Consider the following 6297-nt stretch of genomic DNA (forward strand, 5'->3'; position numbering starts at 1 on the left):
GACATTTGAAAAGATTTTTTCCTACATGTGAAAAAAAAAAAGATTTGAACACTCCTAAAAAAGAAATATTGCAATAAAATTAAAGTTTACATTGTAGGACTATTAGCAAGTGCTATATACTTAAAATAGACCAATTAAAGTAGAAATACTTCTAAAATTGTAATTTAGGTAACAATAATATAAAAAGATAATATTTTTGAAACAATAGTTCTCTGGAGTTTTGGGTACGATGGACTAGACTTTATGTAACAATAGATATACGAACTTTCCATTAACATCTTGAGAGACATGATGAGGAGCAAAGTCATCCAAGAAGGTACCATAGAGGTACCTTAGCTCCATTCATCTAGACTACATAATGTTTAAAGATCAAATTCAATGACTAGATTTCAAAAATCAATATAAGCTTTCTCATATTCTACTCTATATAAGACAATGGTATCATTTTAACATCAGTTTGAAACTTAGAAGTCACTTAGCACATTCTAGTTATTAATTTAAGAGCATTAAAAGAAAATATAAAAAAAGTTACTTTATCCTTGTGATTTTGATCTAGGACTTTTAATGATATTAAAAAAAAAAAAAACAGAAAAATAAATGGAAATAAAATCAACAAATTAAACAATTGAATTATGTTAGTTTAATTTTTGCATCGTTAAATGGGTAAATAAAGACTCTTAGATTTGATATTAATATGAACATCATGACTTCAGTGAATCTTACAAGAAAATTTTAGTTTGAAAGACTTCATTCATTAAACGTGTGGCACATATTAAAGTAAAACTAAGTCTTCTCTATAATTTGTACCTATCATAGTTTCTTTCCTCATAAATAGCCTTTTTTGAATATAATATAGACTTCAACATGCATGGTGGGGCCGATCAAACTACTAGTCAAGACAACTCATGGGCAACAACGATGTACCAACTACATTTAAATACTCTTCATCTATTTGCATATCAAGAGTAATTTAGTAGTGTCTTTCTTATGTACCTCATATCTAGATTTTCAATGGAGAGTTCTTCATCTAAAATTTTGACTTGGGTTTTCATACTAGTTTTGGTTTAGACATGTGGATGCAAAGGTTGCATCAAAGAAGAGAAGTGGGCTAAATCATCTTACAAATTTTCAAGTTCAAATTAGATGCACCAAACATATGCAACATATTTGATATAATTAATATTTTCTTAAGTAATTGAATACAATTTTTTTTTTAAATTTACTTGATTATTAATGAATAACTACATGTATGGTATTGACACAACTTGATAAATCTTTTAAAATAGTATTAGAATAACTTTGCTAAAAAAAAGTAAAAATAAAAATAAAAATACATCTATATATATAAAATTAAATAAAATTAAAAATTAAAAAAGAATATATATATATATATATATATATATATATATTCTGTGTGTGTGTGTGTGTGTGTGCATGGTCCCACAACTCATTAGCTACTCATAAGCTTTATATCACTTTCTCAAAATCAAGTCATTTTGTAATTATTTCTATCTAGCCTTCTCCATTACGACAACTGTATAGGATATTGATTGGTTGGAAAAATTTTCATGTCTTTTTTTATAAGATAGTTTTTTATTATTATTATTATTCAAAGAATTTGCTTTTATTATTGAAACTTTCAAATCCTTTATGTCTAGTGGTCCTACAATTCCCTATTCATTGGTATTTCATATTACCAATCATTTTAAAAATAAGTTTATTTCACCCGGTAAATATACTTAACTACCAATGGTTTCAAAATTAATTGATTAACACACTTATAGATGTAATTTGTTTTTAAATTTTATTTTTTTAGAAGAATTGTAGGTAAAAATATTTTAGGAATATGTGTTCAATAATTCTCTAAAAACAATTTATATAGATGGAATACATTCATGGAAGTTCCAACTAATGAAATTTAAAACCAATGACGATTTAATGTATTTGCACTAAATCTTAGGGGAGGTGTACTAAAACTAGCCCTTATACAAATATTTGTAGCTATAATATTTGTAGTTATGGTGTTGGAAGTTGATCATTTTCTTAAAGGCCTCTATGATATTGGAAATATCGCCAAAGTTTTGAACTTTTTGTTTCACCTAAAAAAAATATCATTAATTTAATATATATACTCTTCGCTTGAAAGTATAGTTTTTTCATATTGTATGAAGTTGTAGCTAGGTGACAATATTAGGTGAAATTTTTTTGGTTAACTACAAAATATAAATAATATATTTATTATATGATAAAATTTTATAAAATATATTATTATAGATGCAAAATTATTAATGGAGTTTTATTTTTTACTAAATTATCATTTCAATAAATAAGAACTTATTTGTTAAAAGAAAATTATAAAATATATGCAGTTGAAAAAAATTTAATTTTTTTTATTTAATTTGGTATTTTATTTGAATTAATAATTGATATTTGTAAGATCTTTTAATATTAAAAGAAGTTAACATACTTAAAAAAGACATTCAAAATCAAGAGAGTATTTGATATGAAATTAATTTATTTATTTTTCTATTTAAATAAATTTTTACATCCATTAAACAAATTTTATTGTTTATTTTTCACTTCAATATTTTTATTTTGTAAAAGAAATAGAAATAAAATCAACAAATTAAACAATTGAATTAAGTTAGTTTAATTTTGTCACCGTTAAATTGGTAAATGAAGACTCTTATATTTGATATTAACATGAACATCATGACTTCATTGAATCTCACAAGAAAATTTTAGTTTGAAACATTTTATCCTTTAAACATGTGGCACATATTAAAGTGAGACCAAGTCTTCCCTATAATTTGTATCTATCACAATTTATTTCCTAATGAATAGCCTTTTTGAATAGAATATAGACTTTAGCATGCATGGTGGGGCCTAGCTATCAAACTACTAGTCAAAACAACTCATGGGCAAGAATGATGTGCCAACTAGATTAAGTATTCTCCATCTATTTGCATATCAAGAGTAATTTAGTAGTATCTTTCTTGTGTACCTCATTTCTTGACTTTCAATGGAGAGTTTTTTATCTTAAAATTTGACGTGGGTTTTCATACTAGTCTTGGTTCAGATATGTGAATGCAAAGGTTGCATCGAAGAAGAGAAGTAGGCTGAGTCATCTTACAAATTTTCAAGTTCAAATTAGATGCATCAAACATGTGCAACATATTTGATATAACTAATATTTTACCAAGCAACTAAATACTTTATATATATATATATATATATATATATATATTAGTGGTCCCACAACTCATTAGCTACTCATAAGCTTTATATCATTTTCTTAAAGTCAAGTCATTTACAATTATTTCTACCTAGCCTTCTCCATTGCAACAACTGTACAATATATTAATTGATTGAAAAAATCATCATGTCTTTTTTGATAGGATAGTTTTTTTTAATTCAAAGAACTTTCAAATTATTTTTATCTAGCCTTCTCCATTATGACAACTGTATAAGATATTGATTGATATGATAGTTTTCTTGTATTCAAAGACTTTGCTTTTATTATTGAAACTTTCAAATCCTTTATGTCTAGTGGTCCTACAATTCCCTATTAATTGGTAATTCATATTATCAATCATTTTATAAATAAGTGAATTTTTCACTCCGTAAATATACTTAACTACCAATGGTTTCAAATTTAGTTGGTTAGCACACTTATAGATGTAATTTGTTTTTAAATTTTATTTTTTAGAAGAATTTTAGGTAAAAATGTTTCAGGTATATGTGTTCAATAATTCTCTAAAAATAATTTATATGGATGGAATACATTCATGAAAGTTCCAACTAATAAAATTTAAAACCAATGACGATTTAATGTATTTGCACTAAATCTTAAGGGGGGGGGGGGGGGGGGGGGGGGGGGGTGTATACTGAAATTAGCTAGTATATTTGTAGTTGTGTTGTTAGAAGTTGATCATTTTCTTAAAGGCCTCTAAGATATTGGAAATATTGCCAAAGTTTTGAACTTTTTGTTTTACACCTAAAAAGAATATCATTAATTTAATATATATACTCTTCACTTGAAAGTATAGTCTCTCCATATTGTATGAAGTCGTAGCTAGGTGACAATATTAGGTAAAGTTTTTTTGGTTTACTACAAAATATAAATAATACATTTATTATATGATAACATTTTGTAAAATATATTATTATAGATACAAAATTATTAATTGAGTTTTATTTTTTACTAAATTATCATTTCAATAAATAAGAACTTATTTGTTAAAAGACAATTATAAAATATATGCAGTTGAAAAAAAATTTAGTTTTTTTATTTAATTTAGTATTTTATTTGAATTAATAATTAATATTTGTAAGATCTTTTAATATTAAAAGAAGTTAACATACTTAAAAAGACATTCAAAATCAAGAGTCTTTGATATGAAATTAATTAATTAATTTTTCTATTTAAATAAATTTTTACATCCATTAAAAATTTTTTATTGTTTATTTTTCACTTCAATATTTTTATTTTGTAAAGGAAATAGAAATAAAATCACCAAATTAAACAATTGAATTAAGTTAGTTTAATTTTGCCACCGTTACATTGATAAATGAAGACTCTTAGATTTGATATTAACACGAACATCATGACTTCATTGAATTTCACAAGAAAATTTTTGTTTGAAAGATTTCATCCTTTAAACATGTGGCACATATTAAAGTGAGACCAAGTATTCCCTATAATTTGTATCTATCACAATTTATTTCCTAATGAATAGCCTTTTTGAATAGAATATAGACTTTAGCATGCATGGTGGGGCCTATCAAACTATTAGTCAAGACAACTCATGGGCAAGAACGATGTACCAACTACATTAAATACTCTTCATCTATTTGCATATCAATGGTAATTTAATAGTGTCTTTCTTATGTACCTCATTTTTAGACTTTCAATAGGGAGTTCTTTATCTAAAAATTTGACGTGGGTTTTCAGACCAGTCTTGGTTCAGATATGTGGATGTAAAGGTTGCATCAAAGAAGAGAAGTAGACTAAGTCATCTTATGAATTTTCAAGTTCAAATTAGATGCATCAAACATGTGCAACATATTTGATATAACTAATATTTTATTAAGCAATTGAATACTTTTTTTGAAAAAAATTTACTTGATTATTAATGAATACCTACATGTAGGTATGGCATTGACACAATTTGATAAATCTTTTAAAATAGTATTAGAATGACTTTTCTAGAAAAAAAAAAGTAATAATAAAAATAAAAATACACATATATTAGTGGTCCCACAACTTATTAGCTTCTCATAAGCTTTATATCACTTTCTTAAAGTCAAGTCATTTACAATTATTTCTATCTAGCCTTCTCCATTACGACAACTATATAAGATATTGATTGATTGCAAAAATCATCACGTCTTTTTTGATAGGATATTTTCTTTTTTAATTCAAAGAATTTTCTTCTATTATTGAAACTTTCAAATCCTTTATGTCTAGTGGTCCTACAATTCCCTATTAATTGGTATTTCATATTACCAATCATTTTACAAATAAGTTAATTTTACTCGGTAAATATACTTGACCACCAATGGTTTCAAATTTGTAGCACCCTTATAGAAGTAATTTATTTTTAAATTTTATTTTTAAGAAGAATTGCAAGTAAAAATATTTTTGGTATATATGTTCAACAATTCTCTAAAAACAATTTATATAGATGGAATACATTCATGGAAGTTCCAACTAATAAAATTTAAAACCAATGTCGATTTAATGTATTTGCACTAAATCTTAGGGGGCGTAGACTAAAATTAGTCCTTTTACAAATATTTATAGGTAGTATATTTGTAGTTGTGGTGTTAGAAGTTGATCATTTTCGTAACGACCACTAAGATATTGGAAATATCGCCAAAGTTAAGAACTTTTTGTTTTACACCTAAAAAGAATATCATTAATATAATATACATATATATATATATATATATATATATATATATATATATATACTCTTCACTTGAAAATATATCTCTCCATATTGTATGAGGTCTAAGGTGACAATATTTGGTGAAGGTTTCTTTTTTTGTTTAGTACAAAATATAAATAATTTATTTATTATATGATAAAATTTTGTAAATATATTGTTATAGATGCAAAATTATTAATTGAGTTTTATTTTTTACTAAATTATCATTTCAATAAATAAGAACTTATTTGTTAAAAAACAATTATAAAATATATGCAGTTGAAAAACATTTAGTTTTTTTTTTTTATTTAATTTAGTATTTTATTCGAATTAATAATTGATATTTGTAAGATATTTTAATATC

This window comes from Vitis vinifera, chromosome 9 (genome assembly GCF_030704535.1).
Source record: "Vitis vinifera cultivar Pinot Noir 40024 chromosome 9, ASM3070453v1".
Lineage (NCBI taxonomy): Eukaryota > Viridiplantae > Streptophyta > Magnoliopsida > Vitales > Vitaceae > Vitis > Vitis vinifera.